Source organism: Pristiophorus japonicus, chromosome 7 (assembly GCF_044704955.1).
Source record: "Pristiophorus japonicus isolate sPriJap1 chromosome 7, sPriJap1.hap1, whole genome shotgun sequence".
In the NCBI taxonomy this organism is placed as follows: domain Eukaryota; kingdom Metazoa; phylum Chordata; class Chondrichthyes; family Pristiophoridae; genus Pristiophorus; species Pristiophorus japonicus.
In genome coordinates, this window is record NC_091983.1 from 6477867 (window position 1) to 6497463 (window position 19597).

A 19597-nucleotide genomic window follows, 5' to 3' on the forward strand; every position below is an offset into this window, starting at 1 on the left:
CCAGGTGTCAGTGGGGATGTTGCACTTTATCAAGGAGGCTTTGAGGGTGTCCTTGAAACATTTCCTCTGCCCACCTGGGGCTCACTTGCCGTGTAGGAATTCCGAATAGAGCGCTTGTTTTGGGAGTCTTGTGTCGAGATTGCGGACAATGTGGCCCGTCCAATGGAGCTGGTCGAGTGTGGTCAATGCTTCGATGCTGGGGATGTTGGCTTGATCGAGAGCACTGACGTTGAAGCGTCTATCCTCCCAGGGGATTTGCAGGATGTTGCGGGCACATGGTTGGTGGTATTTCTCCAGCGATTTGAGGTGATTGCTGTGTATGGTCCATGTCTCTGAGCCACCCAGGAGGCCGGATATCACTACAGCCCTGTACACCATGAGCTTGGTGCCAGATTTGAAAGCCTGATCTTGGAACACTGTCTTCCTCCGGCGGCCGAAGGCCCAACAGCCTGTATCCAGCAATATTTACAGGACATCCTCTCTCGTCAACACTAACATTGTCCTTAACCAATACTGCCACCCCAACTGCTACCATTCATGTACACCCGATATCCAGCTATATTTACGGCCCAAGCCTGCCCTTTGAGCCAGGTCACAGTTATTGCCACAGCTACATATTGCCATTTGCTCGCAGCTCACCAAACCGATTTAATAAAAGCAGAAGAAAAAATAAGACTTTTAATATCAAGCTTATATCTTATCAGTGTGCTCTATCAGCCAAAGCTCCTTAAATTAATTGAAAGAGAATGATTTTAGAGATGAATTCTTGTCAAGGCTGGGATTAGTTGCAGTGCACGTGTTGGCTGCAACCACATTAAAAGTTGCCTTTAGCAGAGGATGGTTTCGATCCATCGACCTCTGGGTTATGGGCCCAGCACGCTTCCGCTGCGCCACTCTGCTGCTGGTGTTGGAACTGATGAATTGCACCTCCTTGTGCTGGGACATGGCTGGCTGTGGTTGCGTGTGATTGACAGCTGCTCCAGTGAGCGGATCGGGCCGCGGGGGTCACGTGGTGGATGGGCGTGATTAACCACTGCTCCAGTCATCACCATAGGCAGTCCCTCGAAATCGAGGAAGACTTGCTTCCACTCTAACAGTGAGTTCTCAGGTGGCTGTTCAGTCCAATACGGGAATTACAGTCTCTGTCACAGCTGGGGCAGACAGTGGTTGAAGGAAAGGATGGGTGGGGAGTCTGGTTTGCCGCACGCTCCTTCCGCTGCCTGCTCTTGCTTTCTGCATGCTCTCGGCGGCGAGACTCGAGGTGCTCAGCGCCCTCCCGGATACGTTTCCTCCACTTCGGACGGTCTTTGGCCAGAGATTCCCAGGTATCGGTGGGGATGTTGCACTTGATCAAGGAGGCTTTGAGGGTGTCCTTGAAACGTTCCCTCTGCCCACCTGTGGCTCGCTTGCCGTGTAGGATTCATAGAAACATAGAAACATAGACCTAGTAGAGCGCTTGTTTTGGGAGTCTGGTGTCGAGCATGTGGACAATGTGGCCCGCCCAATGGAGCTGGTCGAGTGTGGTCAGTGCTTCGATGCTGGGGATGTTGGCTTGATCGAGAGCACTGACGTTGAAGCATCTATCCTCCCAGGGGATGTGCAGGATGTTGCGGGCACATCGTTGGTGGTATTTCTCCAGCGATTTGAGGTGATTGCTGTGTATGGTCCATGTCTCTGAGCCACCCAGGAGGCCGGATATCACTACATAGAAACATAGAAACATAGAAAATAGGTGCAGGAGTAGGCCACTCGGCCCTTTGAGCCTGCACCACCATTCAATAAGATCATGGCTGATCATTCCTTCAGTACCTCTTTCCTGCTTTCTCTCCATACCCCTTGTCCCTTTAGCCGTAAGGGCCATATCTAACTCCCTCTTGTATATATCCAATGAACTGGCATCTCTCCAGCAGGGAATTCCACAGGTTAACATCTCTCTGAGTGAAGAAGTGTCTCCTCATCTCAATCCTAAATGGCCTGCCTCTTATCCTAAGACTGTGTCCCCTGGTTCTGGACTTCCCCAACATCGGGAACATTCTTCCCGCATCTAACCTGTCCAGTCCTGTCAGAATCTTATCCATTTCTTTGAGATCCCCTCGCATCCTTCTAAACTCCAGTGAATAAAGGCCCAGTTGATCCAATCTCTCCTCATATGTCAGTCCATCCATCCCTGGAATCAGTCTGGTGAACCTTAGCTGCAATCCCTCAATAGCAAGAACGTCCTTCCTCAGATTAGGAGACCAAAACTGAACACAATATTCCAGGTGGGGCCTCAGCAAGGCCCTGTACAACTGCAGCAAGACTTCCTTGCTCCTGTACTCAAATCCCCTTGCTATGAAGGCCAACATACCATCTGCCTTCTTCACTGCTTGCTGTACCTGCATGCCAACTTTCAATGACTGATGAACCACGACACCCAGGTCTCGCTGTACCTCCCCTTTTCCTAATCTGCCGCCATTCAGATAATATTCTGCCTTCGTGTTTTTGCCCTGAAAGTGGATAACCTCACATTTATCCACATTATACTGCATCTGCCATGTATGTGCCCATTCGCCTAACCTGTTCAAGTCACTCTGCAGCCTCTTAGCATCCTCCTTACAGCTCACACCGCCACCCAGTTTAGTGTCATCTGCAAACTTGGAGATATTACACTCAATTCCATCATCTAAATCATTAATATATATTGTAAAGAGCTGGAACCCCAGCTCTGAGCCCTGCGGCACTCCACTAGTCACTGCCTGCCATTCTGAAAAGGACCCGTTAATCCCGACTCTCTGCTTCCTGTCTGCCAACCAGTTCTCTATCCACATCAGTACACTACCCCCAATACCATGTGCTATGATTTTGCACACCAATCTCTTGTGTGGGACCTTGTCAAAAGCAATTTGAAAGTCCAAATACACCACATCCACTGGTTCTCCCTTGTCCACTCTACTAGTTACATCCTCAAAAAATTCCAGAAGATTTGTCAAGCATGATTTCCCTTTCATAAAGCCATGATGACTTGGACCGATCCTGTCACTGCTTTCCAAATGCGCTGCTATTTCAGCCTTAATGATTGATTCCAACATTTTCCCCACTACTGATGTCAGGCTAACCAGTCTATAATTACCCGTTTTCTCTCTCCCTCCTTTTTTAAAAAGTGGTGTTACATTAGCAACCCTCCAGTCCATAGCAACTGATCCAGAGTCAATAGACTATTGGAAAATTATCACCAATGCATCCACTATTTCTTGGGCCACTTCCTTAAGTACTCTGGGATGTCGACTGTCAGGCCCTGGGGATTTATCGGCCTTCAAACCCGTTAATTTCCCTAACACAATTTCCCGCCTAATAAGGCTATCCTTCAGTTCCTCCTTCTCACTAGACCCTCGGTCCCCTAGTACATCCGAAAGGTTATATGTGTCTTCCTTTGTGAAGACAGAACCAAAGTACTTGTTCAATCGGTCTGCCATTTCTTTGTTCCCCATTATAAATTCACCCGAATCCGACTGCAAGGGACCTACGTTTGTCTTCACTCATCTTTTTCTCTTCACATATCTATAAAAGCTTTTGCAGTCAGTTTTTATGTTTCCGGCAAGCTTCCTCTCGTACTCTATTTTCCCCCTCTTAATTAAACCCTTTGCCCTCGTCTGCTGAATTCTAAAATTCTCCCAGCCCTTCGGTTTGCTGCTTTTGCTGGCCAATTTATATGCCTTTTCCTTGGATTTAACACTATCCTTAATTTCTCTTGTTAACCACGGTTGAGCCACCTTCCCCGTTTTATTTTTACTCCAGACAGGGATGTACAATTGTTGAAGTTCGACCATATGATCTTTAAAGGTTTGCCATTACCTATCCACCGTCAACCCTTGTAAGGGGTGGTTTTCACGGGGTCAGCTTTCCCTTCTGACCTGATATGAGTGGTTCCGAATCGCTCCCACACCCTTGGTTCTAGACACTGGAATTATGAAGGGACTGTGACAGACTTGGACAGACAATCGGTTTCAAGGTAGGAAGTAGGAATGGCTTTATTGTCTTTAAAAAGAAGTAAAAGGCACACCTTTAATAACACCCACAGACCAATACACACTGAGGGGTACAACACATTGAATAAAATGTCAAATTACAGCCTGTGAGGAAAAGAATACAGCTTAAACTCTAAATGGGGTAAAGAGGAGAATGCAGGTACATTTAGACAAGTTATCCCTGCCTCCCCCTGTCCCAATTCCCCGAACTAACGAAGTTATAGCTCTGGGGTTTCAGGGGCCATGCTCACCAATCCCTTTAGACAGTTGCCGGTGAATCGCGGTTTCGGGGTTCGCTGTACTTGGCTTTCTAGGCGAGCCGTACCCCGGTCGGAGGAGAGGACTTCGGACTGCGTAGTCTTCGGTTGGGGTGCGTCCGTTGATGCGCTAAGTTGCGTTTTGGATGTATGGGGTAAGTACCCACTTTCTTCGGAATAGTTTTAGTTAGTCCCTTTTGGTAATTTCTCCCCCGTTGGGTCATTCAGAAGTAGATTGTAGAGTGGTTGTCAATTTGGTTGCTGACAACCTTCCGTTTCCTGGGCCTCGTGCTCAGTCAGTTCCTGATGAGTTCTGGTAGTTTCCTTCACTATTCCATTTCTTCACTGTAGATGAAGCAGGCTGCTTGTGTCTGTGTCTGTGTTCCAGTCTGTGTCCTTGTTCGAGTCTGTGTGATTTCGAGTCTGTGTTCTGTTAGTTTTTCCTTGTAAAATTGGGGAATAGTTATATCCCAAAAAAGCTTTCTTATCTCCACGCCCCCCTCCCCCCCCCGGAATCTTGCCCAGCTCTTTGTTGCGATTGTCCAGCCCAGCTAACTGAAACTTGACTAAGTGGTTTTAATCTGGCGTTAATAGGCTTTTCGAAGTTGATCAGCTCTCGTCCATTGTGCTAGTCTGGCCTGAGCCAGATATTTCTATGCCTGTTGAACAGGTGACATTTCGATCCTCTGGGTGGGGTGATAATGTTTCTTCCATTGGTTGAATGCTAATGTTTTCTCGGGGCAAGTTTTCGAGAGAAAACAGTTCCCAGACAATTTGATTAGCTCCAATGTCCAAACTGGGCCTTTAGAGATTGACCCCACCCCTTTTCTTGCCGAACCAACATCCATCTTTTAAAAATCCCAAATTTGATTAAAGTTCGTTGTTTCTTCCATGTGCACTTTAGGATTTCTAACTTTCTGGTTGATAGTTCCAAATTAAATTCTCTTCCCTATGAGTCCAAACACTCGGGGAAGGTCTCCATGAATGCATTTTAAAAGTCCAGAAAGGGGTTCTTCTCCTCTGCAGGGGAAAGGTATCAGGAATCTTTGCGAAATATTGGTAAATTCTACACCCTTTAAGTATCATTTGCCACTCTAATCGAGCCAATTCGCGCCTCATACCATCAAAGTTACATTTCCTTAAGTTCAGGATCCTAGTTTCTGAATTAACTTTGTCACTCTCCATCTTAATAAAGAATTCTACCATATTATGGTCACTCTTCCCCAAGGGGCCTCGCACAACAAGATTGCTAATTAGTCCCTTCTCATTACACATCACCCAGTCTAGGATGGCCAGCTCCCTGGTTGGTTCCTCAACATATTGGTTTAGAAAACCATCCCTAATACACTCCAGGAAATCCTCCTCCACCAGATTGCTACCAGTTTGGTTAGCCCAATCAATATGTAGATTAAAGTCGCCCATGATTACTGCTGTACCTTTAGTGCACACATCCCTTACTTCTTGTTTGATGCTGTCCACAATCTCATTACTACTATTTGGTGGCCTGTACACAACTCCCACTAGCGTTTTCTGCCCTTTGGTATTCTGTAGCTCCATCCATACCGATTCCATAATTCCAAGCTAATGTCCTTCCTTACAATTGCAATAATTTCCTCTTTAACCAGCAACGTCACCCCGTCTCCTTTTCCTCTCTGTCTATCCTTCCGAAATGCTGAATGTCCCTGGATGTTGAGTTGCCAGCCTTGGTCACCCTGGCGCCATATCTCCGTGATGCCAATCACATCGTATCCGTTAACTGCTATCTGCGCACTTATTTCATCCACCTTATTCCGAATACTCCTCGCATTGAGGCACAGCCCTGTACACCATGAGCTTGGTGCCAGATTTGAAAGCCTGATCTTGGAACACTGTCTTCCTCCGGCGGCCGAAGGCCCAACAGCCTGTATCCAGCAATATTTACAGGACATCCTCTCTCGTCAACACTAACATTGTCCTTAACCAATACTGCCAGCCCAGCTGCTATCTTTTCTGAAAACCCTATATCCAGCAATATTTACGGTCCATGCCTGCCCTTTGATCCAGGTCCCAGTTATTGCCACAGCATCATTTTGCCATTTGCTTGCAGCTTACCAAACGTATTTACTAAAAGAAGAGGAGACAATAAGACTTTTAATATCAAGCTTATATTTCATCAGTGTGCTCGCTCAGTCAAAGCTCCTTCAATTAATTGAAAGGGAATGATTTTAAACGTGAATTATTTACATGGCTGGGATTAGTTGCAGTGGAAATGTTGGCCGCCCCGACATTAAAAATTGTACTTAGTAGAGAATGGTTTCGATCCATTGACCTCTGGGTTATGGGCCCAGCACGCTTCCGCTGCACCACTCTGCTGCTGGTTTTGGAACTGATGAATTGCACCTCCTTGTGCTGGGACATGGCTGGCTGCGGTTGCGTGTGATTGACAGCTGCTCTAGTGAGCGGATTGGGCCGCGGGGTCACGTGGTGGATGGGCGTGATTAACCACTGCTCCAGTCATCACCAGAGGCAGTCCCTCGAAATCGAGGAAGACTTGCTTCCACTCTAACAGTGAGTTCTCAGGTGGCTGTACAGTCCAATACAGGAATTGCAGTCTCTGTCACAGCTGGGGCAGACAGTGGTTAAAGGAAAGGGTGGGTGGGGAGTCTGGTTTGCCGCACGCTCCTTCCGCTGCCTGCGCTTGGTTTCTGCATGCTCTCGGCGATGAGACTCGAGGTGCTCAGCGCCCTCCCGGACGCTCTTCCTCAACTTAGGACGATCTTTGGCCAGGGATTCCCAGGTGTCGGTGGGGACATTGCACTTTATCAAGGAGGCTTTGAGGGTGTCCTTGAAACGTTCCCTCTGCCCACCTGCGGCTCGCTTGCCTTGTAGGAATTCCGAGTAGAGCGCTTGTTTTGGGAGTCTTGTGTCGAGATTGCGGACAATGTGGCCCGCCCAATGGAGCTGGTCGAGTGTGGTCAGTGCTTCGATGCTGGGGATGTTGGATTGATCGAGAGCACTGACGTTGAAGCGTCTATCCTCCCAGGGGATTTGCAGGATGTTGTGGTATTTCTCCAGCGATTTGAGGTGATTGCTGTGTATGGTCCATGTCTCTGAGCCACCCAGGAGGCCGGATATCACTACAGCCCTGTACACCATGAGCTTGGTGCCAGATTTGAAGGCCTGATCTTGGAACACTGTCTTCCTCCGGCGGCCGAAGGCCCAACAGCCTGTATCCAGCAATATTTACAGGACATCCTCTCTCGTCAACACTAACATTGTCCTTAACCAATACTGCCACCCCAACTGCTACCATTCATGTACACCCGATATCCAGCTATATTTACGGCCCACGCCTGCCCTTTGAGCCAGGCCCCAGTTATTGCCACAGAATCATTTTCCCATTTGCTTGCAGCTCAGCAAACGTATTTACTAAAAGAAGAGGAGACAATAAGACTTTTAATATCAAGCTTATATTTTATCCGTGTGCTCTATCAGTCAAAGCTTCTTAAATTAATTGAAAGAGAATGGTTTTAAACGTGAATTCTTGACAAGGCTGGGATTAGTTGCAGTGGAAATGTTGGCCGCCCCGACATTAAAAATAACATTAGCAGAGGATGGTTTCGATCCATCGACCTCTGGGTTATGGGCCCAGCACGCTTCCGCTGCACCACTCTGCTGCTGGTTTTGGAACTGATGAATTGCACCTCCTTGTGCTGGGACATGGCTGGCTGCGGTTGCGTGTGATTGACAGCTGCTCCAGTGAGCGGATCGGGCCGCGGGGTCACGTGGTGGATGACCGTGATTAACCACTGCTCCAGTCATCACCAGAGGCAGTCCCTCGAAATCGAGGAAGACTTGCTTCCACTCTAAATGTGAGTTCTCAGGTGGCTGTTCAGTCCAATACAGGAATTACATTCTCTGTCACAACTGGGGCAGACAGTGGTTAAAGGAAAGGGTGGGTGGGGAGTCTGGTTTGCCGCACGCTCCTTCCGCTGCCTGCGCTTGGTTTCTGCATGTTCTCGGCGCCGAGACTTGAGGTGCTCAGCGCCCTCCCGGACGCTCTTCCTCAACTTAGGACAGTCTTTGGCCAGGGATTCCCAGGTGTCGGTGGGGATGTTGCACTTTATCAAGGAGGCTTTGAGGATGTCCTTGAAACGTTCCCACTGCCCACCTGCGGCTCACTTGCCGTGTAGGATTCCTAGTAGAGCGCTTGTTTTGGGAGTCTTGTGTCGAGATTGCGGACAATGTGGCCCGCCCAATGGAGCTGGTCGAGTGTGGTCAGTGCTTCGATGCTGGGGATGTTGGATTGATCGAGAGCACTGACGTTGAAGCGTCTATCCTCCCAGGGGATTTGCAGGATGTTGCGGGCACATGGTTGGTGGTATTTCTCCAGCGATTTGAGGTGATTGCTGTGTATGGTCCATGTCTCTGAGCCACCCAGGAGGCCGGATATCACTACAGCCCTGTACACCATGAGCTTGGTGCCAGATTTGAAAGCCTGATCTTGGAACACTGTCTTCCTCCGGCGGCCGAAGGCCCAACAGCCTGTATCCAGCAATATTTACAGGACATCCTCTCTCGTCAACACTAACATTGTCCTTAACCAATACTGCCACCCCAACTGCTACCATTCATGTGCACCCGATATCCAGCTATATTTACGGCCCACGCCTGCCCTTTGAGCCAGGTCCCAGTTATTGCCACAGCATCATATTCCGATTTGCTTGCAGATCAGCAAACTTATTTAGTAAAAGAAGAGGAAACAATAAGACTTTTAATATCAAGCTCATATTTTATGAGTGTGCTCTATCAGCCAAAGCTATTTTAGAGATGTATCCTTGTCAAGGCTGGGATTAGTTGCAGTGCATGTGTTGGCTGCAACCACATTAAAAGTTGTCTTTAGCAGAGGATGGTTTCGATCCATCGACCTCTGGGTTATGGGCCCAGCACGCTTCCGCTGCACCACTCTGCTGCTGGTTTTGGAACTGATGAATTGCACCTCCTTGTGCTGGGACATGGCTGGCTGCGGTTGCGTGTGATTGACAGCTGCTCTAGTGAGCGGATTGGGCCGCGGGGTCACGTGGTGGATGGGCGTGATTAACCACTGCTCCAGTCATCACCAGAGGCAGTCCCTCGAAATCGAGGAACACTTGCTTCCACTCGAAATGTGAGTTCTCAGGTGGCTGTTCAGTCCAATACAGGAATTACAGTCTCTGTCACAGCTGGGGTAGACAGTGGTTAAAGGAAAGGGTGGGTGGGGAGTCTGGTTTGCCGCACGCTCCTTCCGCTGCCTGCGCTTGTTTTCTGTATGTTCTCGGCGGCGAGACTCGAGGTGCTCAGCGCCCTCCCGGATGCTCTTCCTCCACTTAGGGCGCTCTTTGGAAGAGATTCCCAGGTGTCGGTGGGGATGTTGCACTTTATCAAGGAGGCTTTGAGGATGTCCTTGAAACGTTCCCTCTGCCCACCTGCGGCTCACTTGCCGTGTAGGATTCCTAGTAGAGCGCTTGTTTTGGGAGTCTTGTGTCGAGATTGCGGACAATGTGGCCCGCCCAATGGAGCTGGTCGAGTGTGGTCAGTGCTTCGATTTTGGGGATGTTGGCTTGATCGAGAGCACTGACGTTGAAGCGTCTATCCTCCCAGGGGATTTGCAGGATGTTGTGGTATTTCTCCAGCGATTTGAGGTGATTGCTGTGTATGGTCCATGTCTCTGAGCCACCCAGGAGGCCGGATATCACTACAGCCCTGTACACCATGAGCTTGGTGCCAGATTTGAAGGCCTGATCTTGGAACACTGTCTTCCTCCGGCGGCCGAAGGCCCAACAGCCTGTATCCTGCAATATTTACAGGACATCCTCTCTCGTCAACACTAACATTGTCCTTAACCAATACTGCCACCCCAACTGCTACCATTCATGTGCACCCGATACCCAGCTATATTTACGGCCCACGCCTGCCCTTTGAGCCAGATCCCAGTTATTGCCACAGCATCATATTCCGATTTGCTCGCAGCTCAGCAAACTTACTTAGTAAAAGAAGAGGAAAAAGTAATATCAAGCTTATATTTTATGAGTGTGCTCTCTCAGCCCAAGCTCCTTCAATTAATTGAAAGAGAATGATTTAGAGATGTATCCTTGTCAAGGCTGGGATTAGTTGCAGTGCAAGTGTTGGCCGCCCCGACATTAAAAGTTGCCTTTAGCAGAGGATGGTTTCGATCCATCGACCTCTGGGTTATGGGCCCAGCACGCTTCCGCTGCGCCACTCTGCTGCTCATATTTCAGCTTGTGAATCGCAACTCCTTGTGCCGGGACAGGGCTGCGTGCGGTTGTATGTGATTGACATCTGCTCCAATGTCGGGGGCGGGCCGCGGGGGTCACGTGGTCAATTGCTGTGATTGACAGCTCCTCCCCTATGGGCGGGTCTGGCCGTGTGTCACGTGTGGACTGACTGTGATTGTCAGCTCCTCCCCTGTGGGCGGGGTCGGGCCCAGTGTCACGTGTGGAGTGGGTGTGATTGACATCTCCTCCTCTGTGGGCGGGATCGGGGTCGGTGTCACGTGTGGAGTGGCTGTGATTGACAGCTCCTGCCCCTGTGGGCGGGGTCGGGCCCGGTGTCACGTGGTGGATTGCTGTGGTTGACAGCTCCTCCCCTGTGGGCGGGGTCGGGCCCGGTGTTACGTGCGGAGTGGCTGTGATTGACAGGTCCTCCCCTGTGGGCGGGGTCAGGCCGCAGGGTCACGTGGGGGATTGTTGTGATTGATAGCTCCGCGTTTGTGGGCGTAGTCGGGCCTGCTGTCACGTGTGGAGTGGGTGTGATTGACAGCTCCTCCACTGTGGGCGGGGTCCGGCCCGGTGTCACGTGTGGAGTGGGTGTGATTGACAGCTCCCCCCCACTGTGGGCGGGGTCCGGCCCGGTGTCACGTGTGGAGTGGGTGTGATTGACAGCTCCCCCCCCACTGTGGGCGGGGTCCGGCCCGCTGTCACGTGTGGAGTGGGTGTGATTGACAGCTCCTGCCCCTGTGGGCGGGGTCCGGCCCGGTGTCACGTGTGGAGTGGGTGTGATTGACAGCTCCTCCACTGTGGGCGGGGTCCGGCCCGGTGTCACGTGTGGAGTGGGTGTGATTGACAGCTCCCCCCCCCCACTGTGGACGGGGTGACGTGAGGAGGGCGCTCAGTGCTGCCCCCAGTGGGGAGAGCCGGCGGCCGCGGAGGCCTGAGGAGCGGCTGATGTCGGTGAGCCGGACGCTGTGGGCCGCTTCAGGCCGGGAGTGGGCGGCGCGGCGGCGGCAGGGTGAGTGTGTGAGGGGAGAGAGGAGGCGGCGGCCTGTCCGGGCGTCGTGCCGGGCCCCGGGGACAGAGTGCTGAGCCTCGGCCCCCCGCTCAGCCCGCGCCTGCCCCAGGCGGGCGGCCGGCCGGCCGGCTCTCGGTTCAACACATTGTTCCGTCAACACTTTCCCAATGTCGGGCTTGATTGGTGAAAGAGAAAGTTGGATTTATATGGCGCCTTTCACCACCGCCGGACCAGCTCAAAGCGCTTTACAGCCGATGAAGTACTTGAGGAGTGTAGTCACTGTTGTAATGTGGGAAACACGGCAGCCAGTTTGTGCACAGCAAGCTCCCACACACAGCCATGTGGTCATGGCCAGATAAACCCTTTTTGTTATGTTGATTGAGAGATAAATATTGGTTGGGACACCGGGATAACCCCTACTCTTCAAAATAGTGCCGTGGGATCCTTTACACCCCCACTGAGCGAGCAGATGGGGCCTTGGTTTCACGTTATGATGCTTAAAATTGCAGTGTAGATTTGTGCGACAGGCTCACTGAGCCAACTCCTCTATTGTCTGTCATTTTTGTATGTTCATAAAACTGACTATAAGAATGGATTTGGCAAACGAGCCAAAGGTGGGCAGAGGAAACGCTACAAGGGACACCCTCAAAGCCTCCCTGATAAAGTGCAACATCTCCACCGACACCTGGGAGTCCCTGGCCCAAGACCGCCCGAAGTGGAGGAAGTGCATCCGGGGAGGGCGCTGAGCACCTCGAGTCTCAAAGACGAGAGCGTGCAGAAACCAAGCGCAGGTAGCAGAAAGATCGTGCGGCAAACCAGTCCCACCCACCCACCCCTTCCCTTCCCTCAATGACTATCTGTCCCACCTACCCACCCACCCCTTCCCTCAATGACTATCTGTCCCACCTACCCACCCACCCCTTCCCTCAATGACTATCTGTCCCACCTGTGACAGAGTCTGAAGCTCTCGTATGGGACTGTACAGCCACCAAAGAACTCACTTTTAGAGTGGAAGCAAGTCTTCCTTGATTCTGAGGGACTGCCTATGATGATGATGATGACTAAAACGTGACCTTATTGATTAACTGGGCACCCTCCACATTAGCAAGCAATACTATTTGGAATTCAGTTGCACAGCTTGTATTCATAAGGTTGATTTTCAATATCTACATTGAGTGCATTTCAACATGGTTTTGTTAATGAATTTTCACCAAAGTGTGACAGACCTATTTCACTTCCTTATCTAAAGTATTCATAGAATCATCGAAATTTACAGCACTGAAAGAGGCCATTTCGGCCCATCGTGTCCATGCCAGCCAACAAAATGCTGTCCCGCCTAATCCTACTTTCCAGCTCTTGGTCCATAGCCTCGATACCCTCTCTAGTGCAATCACAACTTTCCTGTAATGTGATCAGAATTGTACACAGTACTCCAGCTGTGGCACTTCCAGTGCACATCCAAGTACTTTTTAAATGTGGCAAGGGTTTCTGCCTCTTGAAACATAGAAACATAAAAAATAGGTGCAGGAGTAGGCCATTCGGCCCTTTGAGCCATTCAATAAGATCATGGCTGATCATTCACCTCAGTACCCCTTTCCTGGTTTCTCTCCATACCCTTGATCCCTTTAGCCGTAAGAGCCGCATCTAACTTCCTCTTGAATATATCCAACAAACTGGCATCAACTGCGGTAGAGAATTCCACAGGTTAACAACTCTCTGAGTGAAGAGTTCTAAATGGCTTACCTCTTATCCTTCGACTGTGTCCCCTGGTTCTGGACTTCCCCAACATTGGGAACATTCTTCCTGTATCTAACCTTCCAGTCCCGTCAGAATCTTTTATGTTTCTATGAGATCCCCTCTCATTCTTCTAAACTCCAGTGAATACAGGCCCAGTCGATCCAGTCTCTCCTCATGTGTCAGTCCTGCCATCCCAGGAATCAGTCTGTGAGCCTTCGCTGCACCTCCTCAATAGCAAGAACGTCCTTCCTCAGATTAGGAGACCAAAACTGAACACACTATTCCAGGTGAGGCCTCACCAAGGCCCTGTACTACTGCAGTAAGACCTCCCTGCTCCTATACTCAAAACCCAACATACCGTTTGCCGCCTTCACTGCCTGCTGTACCTGCATGCCAACTTTCAATGACTGATGTACCATGACTCCCAGGCCTCGTTGCACCGCCTCTTTTCCTAATCTGCCGCCATTCAGACAATATTCTGCCTTCATGTTTTTGCCCCCAAAGTGGATAACCTCACATTTATCTAAATTATACTGCATCTGCCATGCATTTGCCCACTCACCTAACCTGTCCAAGTCACCCTGCAGCCTCTTAGCGTCCTCCTCACAGCTCACACCGCCACCCAGTTTAGTGTCATCTGCAAACTTGGAGATATTACACTCAATTCCTTCATCCAAATCATTAATGTATATAGTAAATAGCTGGGGTCCCAACACTGAGCCCTGCGGCACCCGACTAGTCACTGCCTGCTATTCTGAAAAGGACCCGTTTATCCCGACTCTCAGCTTCCTGTCTGCCAACCAGTTCTCTATCCACATCAGTACATTACCCCCAATACCATGTGCTTTAATTTTGCACACCAACTCTTGTGTGGGATGTTGCCAAAAGCCTTTTGAAAGTCCAAATACACCACATCCACTGGTTCTCCCTTCTCCGCTCTACTAGTTACATCCTCAAAAAATTCCAGAAGATTTGTCAAGCATGATTTCCCTTTCATAGATCCATGCTGACTTGGACCGATCCTGTAACTGCTTTCCAAATGCACTGTTATTTCATCTTTAATAACTGATTCCAACATTTTCCTCACTACTGATGTCAGGCTAACCGGTCTACAATTACCCGTTTTCGCGCTCTCTCCTTTTTTAAAAAGTGGTATTGCATTAGCTACCCTCCAGTCCATTGGAACTGATCCAGAGTCAATAGACTGTTGGAAAATGATCACCAACGCATCCACTATTTCTAGGGCCACTTAAGTACTCTGGGATGCAGACTATCAGGCCGCGGGGATTTATCGGCCTTCAATCCCATCAATTTTCTGCCTCATAAGGATATCCTTCAGTTCCTCGTTCTCACTAGACCCTCGGTCCCCTAGTATTTCCGGAAGGTTATTTGTGTCTTCCTTTGTGAAGACAGAACCAAAGTATTTGTTCAATTGGTCTGCCATTTCTTTATTCCCCATTACAAATTCACCTGAATCTGACTGCAAGGGACCTACGTTTGTCTTCACTGATCTTTTTGTCTTCACATATCTATAGAAGCTTTTGCAGTCAGTTTTTATGTTCCTGGCAAGCTTCCTCTCATACTCTATTTTCCCCCTCCTAATTAAACCCTTAGTCCTCCTCTGCTGAATTCTAAATTTCTCCCAGTCCTCAGGTTGCTGCTTTTTCTGACCAATTTATATGTCTCTTCCTTGGATTTAACACTATCCTTAATTTCTCTTGTTAGCCACGGTTGAGCCACCTTCCCCGTTTTATTTTTACTCCAGACAGGGATGTACAATTGTTGAAGTTCATCCATGTGATCTTTAAATGTTTGCCATTGCCTATCCACCGTCAACCCTCTAAGTATCATTTGCCAGTCTATTCTAACCAATTCACGTCTCATACCATCATAGAAGAAGCATAGAAAATAGGTGCAGGAGTAGGCCATTCAGCCCTTCGAGCCTGCACCACCATTCATAAGAACAAGAACATAAGAATTAGGAACAGGAGTAGGCCATCTAGCCCCTCGAGCCTGCTCCGCCACTCAACAAGATCATGGCTGATCTGGCCGTGGACTCAGCTCCACTTACCCGCCCGCTCCTCATAACCCTTAATTCCCTTATTGGTTAAAAATCTATCTATCTGTGATTTGAATACATTCAATGAGCTAGCCTCAACTGCTTCCCTGGGCAGAGAATTCCACAGATTCACAACCCTCTGGGAGAAGAAATTCCTTCTCAACTCTGTTTTAAATTGGCTCCCCCGTATTTTGAGGTAGTGCCCCCTAGTTCTCGTCTCCTCGACCAGTGGAAACAACCTCTCTGCCTTTATCTTGTCGATCCCTTTCATTATTTTAAATGTTTCTATAAGATCACCCCTCATCCTTCTGAACTCCAGCGAGTAAAGACCCAGTCTACTCAATCTATCATCATAAGGTAACCCCCTCATCTCCGAAATCAGCCTAGTGAATCATCTCTGTACCCCTTCCAAAGCTAGTATATCCTTCCTTAAGTAAGGTGACCAAAACTGCACACAGTACTCCAGGTGCGGCCTCACCAATACCCTGTACAGTTGCAGCAGGACCTCCCGGCTTTTGTACTCCATCCCTCTCGCAATGAAGGCCAACATTCCATTCGCCTTCCTGATTACCTGCTGCACCTGCAAACTAACTTTTTGGGATTCTAAAAGAGTTTCATGCACAAGGAATCCTCGGCGGCCATCCGGACACGCCATGGCGTACCATCTTGCCGTCCGGAGGAGGCGGGGGTCCCCGATGGAGGGCACTCTATGCGGGAGTCCTCCCACTATTCATCGGGGACTTAGCCTGGAGGGTGGTGCATGGAGCAGTGCCGTGCAATAAATTTTTAAGCCGGTTCACGGACTCCCAGGCCGCCTGCAATTTCTGCGGTCTGGAGGAGTCCGTGTTCCATGTTTTTATTGAGTGCACGAGGTTGCAGCCCCTGTTCCATTATTTGAAGGGGCTGCTCCTGAAATTCTGGCTGCACTTCAGTCCCACTCTCCTGATCTTTGGGCACCCTGTGCGGAGGGGAGCGGGTAGGTCCGAGGGCCTCCTCGTAGGACTGCTCCTGGGCACGGCCAAGGGTGCCATCAGCCGGTCCAGGCAGCGGGCGGTCGAGGGGGTCGTTCAATCTGACTGCCTGCCTCTCTTCCGCTCTTACATCCGGTCCAGGGTGTCCTTGGAGATGGAGCACGCGGTGTCCACCGGTACGCTCGCGGCCTTCTGCGAGAGGTGGGCACCGGAGGGACTGGAGTGCATCATCACACCCGGCAACCAAATTTTAATTTGATTTTACGTTTTAAAGTTTAATTTGTTTTAATTGCCGGTGCTTTTAGTGTCCCCCTCCCCTTTTATAGGGGGCACTGGAGGAAAAAAAAAATTTGATTTTAGTGCCCAAAAAAAAAGAAAGAAAAACACAAAAAAAAACACAAAAAAGAAAAAAAATGGGCCTTGTAAATATCTGGTGTGTCATCCAGGTCGGGTGGCACCGATTAATGTTTATGTTTTACAGGTAAACTCCAAAAGAGTTTCATGCACAACGATCCCCAGGTCCCTCTGCACCGCAGCATGTTGTAATTTCTCCCCATTCAAATAATATTCCCTTTTACTGTTTTTTTTTCCCAAGGTGGATGACCTCACATTTTCCAACATTGTATTCCATCTGCCAAACCTTTGCCCATTCGCTTAACCTATCCAAATCTCTTTGCAGCGCCTCTGTGTCCTCTACACAACCCGCTTTCCCACTAATCTTTGTGTCATCTGCCAATTTTTTCACACTACACTCTGTTCCCTCTTCCAGGTCATCTATGTATATCGAAGTTCCTTTTCCTTAAGTTCAAGACCCTAGTCTCTGAATTAACTGTGTCACTCTCCATCTTAATATGGAATTCTACCATATAATGGTCACTCTTCCCCAAGGGGCCTCGCACAACAAGATTGCTAATTAGTCCCTTCTCATTACACATCACCCAGTCTAGGATGGCCAGCTCCCTGGTTGGTTCCTCAACATATTGGTTTAGAAAACCATCCCTAATACACTCCAGGAAATCCTCCTCCACCAGATTGCTACCAGTTTGGTTAGCCCAATCAATATGTAGATTAAAGTCGCCCATGATTACTGCTGTACCTTTAGTGCACACATCCCTTACTTCTTGTTTGATGCTGTCCACAATCTCACTACTACTATTTGGTGGCCTGTACACAACTCCCACTAGCGTTTTCTGCCCTTTGGTATTCTGTAGCTCCATCCATACCGATTCCATAATTCCAAGCTAATGTCCTTCCTTACAATTGCAATAATTTCCTCTTTAACCAGCAACGTCACCCCGTCTCCTTTTCCTCTCTGTCTATCCTTCCGAAATGCTGAATGTCCCTGGATGTTGAGTTGCCAGCCTTGGTCACCCTGGCGCCATATCTCCGTGATGCCAATCACATCGTATCCGTTAACTGCTATCTGCGCACTTATTTCATCCACCTTATTCCGAATACTCCTCGCATTGAGGCACAGCCCTGTACACCATGAGCTTGGTGCCAGATTTGAAAGCCTGATCTTGGAACACTGTCTTCCTCCGGCGGCCGAAGGCCCAACAGCCTGTATCCAGCAATATTTACAGGACATCTTCTCTCGTCAACACTAACATTGTCCTTAACCAATACTGCCAGCCCAGCTGCTATCTTTTCTGAAAACCCTATATCCAGCAATATTTACGGCCCATGCCTGCCCTTTGATCCAGGTCCCAGTTATTGCCACAGCATCATTTTGCCATTTGCTTGCAGCTTACCAAACGTATTTACTAAAAGAAGAGGAGACAATAAGACTTTTAATATCAAGCTTATATTTCATCAGTGTGCTCGCTCAGTCAAAGCTCCTTCAATTAATTGAAAGGGAATGATTTTAAACGTGAATTATTTACATGGCTGGGATTAGTTGCAGTGGAAATGTTGGCCGCCCCGACATTAAAAATTGTACTTAGCAGAGAATGGTTTCGATCCATCGACCTCTGGGTTATGGGCCCAGCACGCTTCCGCTGCGCCACTCTGCTGCTGGGTTTGGAACTGATGAATTGCACCTCCTTGTGCTGGGACATGGCTGGCTGCGGTTGCGTGTGATTGACAGCTGCTCTAGTGAGCGGATTGGGCCGCGGGGTCACGTGGTGGATGGGCGTGATTAACCACTGCTCCAGTCATCACCAGAGGCAGTCCCTCGAAATCGAGGAAGACTTGCTTCCACTCTAACAGTGAGTTCTCAGGTGGCTGTTCAGTCCAATACAGGAATTACAGTCTCTGTCACAGCTGGGGCAGACAGTGGTTAAAGGAAAGGGTGGGTGGGGAGTCTGGTTTGCCGCATGCTCCTTCCGCTGCCTGCGCTTGGTTTCTGCATGTTCTCGGCGGCGAGACTCGAGGTGCTCAGCGCCCTCCCGGATGCTCTTCCTCAACTTAGGACGATCTTTGGCAAGGGATTCCCAGGTGTCGGTGGGGACATTGCACTTTATCAAGGAGGCTTTGAGGGTGTCCTTGAAACGTTCCCTCTGCCCACCTGCGGCTCGCTTGCCTTGTAGGAATTCCGAGTCGAGCGCTTGTTTTGGGAGTCTTGTGTTAAGAATGCGGACAAAGTGGCCCGCCCAATGGAGCTGGTCGAGTGTGGTCAGTGCTTCGATGCTGGGGTTGTTGGCTTGATCGAGAGCACTGACGTTGAAGCGTCTATCCTCCCAGGGGATTTGCAGGATGTTGTGGTATTTCTCCAGCGATTTGAGGTGATTGCTGTGTATGGTCCATGTCTCTGAGCCACCCAGGAGGCCGGATATCACTACAGCCCTGTATACCATGAGCTTGGTGCCAGATTTGAAAGCCTGATCTTGGAACACTGTCTTCCTCCGGCGGCCGAAGGCCCAACAGCCTGTATCCAGCAATATTTACAGGACATCCTCTCTCGTCAACACTAACATTGTCCTTAACCAATACTGCCACCCCAACTGCTACCATTCATGTGCACCCGATATCCAGCTATATTTACGGCCCACGCCTGCCCTTTGAGCCAGATCCCAGTTATTGCCACAGCATCTTATTCCGATTTGCTTGCAGATCAGCAAACTTATTTAGTAAAAGAAGACTTTTAATATCAAGCTCATATTTTATGAGTGTGCTCTATCAGCCAAAGCTTCTTAAATTAATTGAAAGAGAATGGTTTTAAACGTGAATTCTTGACAAGGCTGGGATTAGTTGCAGTGGAAATGTTGGCCGCCCCGACATTAAAAATAACATTAGCAGAGGATGGTTTCGATCCATCGACCTCTGGGTTATGGGCCCAGCACGCTTCCGCTGCGCCACTCTGCT

At 49.3% G+C, this 19597-nt stretch overlaps 3 non-coding genes across 3 annotated transcripts; all 3 read right to left on the minus strand.

Moving 5' to 3' along the window:
- Nucleotides 1-828: 828 nt before the first annotated feature.
- Nucleotides 829-900, minus strand: trnam-cau (transfer RNA methionine (anticodon CAU)). The gene has a single exon. It is a non-coding gene; the product is annotated as a tRNA-Met (tRNA).
- Nucleotides 901-10433: 9533 nt separating this feature from the next.
- Nucleotides 10434-10505, minus strand: trnam-cau (transfer RNA methionine (anticodon CAU)). Its single transcript has one exon. It is a non-coding gene; the product is annotated as a tRNA-Met (tRNA).
- A 9020-nt stretch (nt 10506-19525) lies between these two features.
- Nucleotides 19526-19597, minus strand: trnam-cau (transfer RNA methionine (anticodon CAU)). The gene has a single exon. It is a non-coding gene; the product is annotated as a tRNA-Met (tRNA).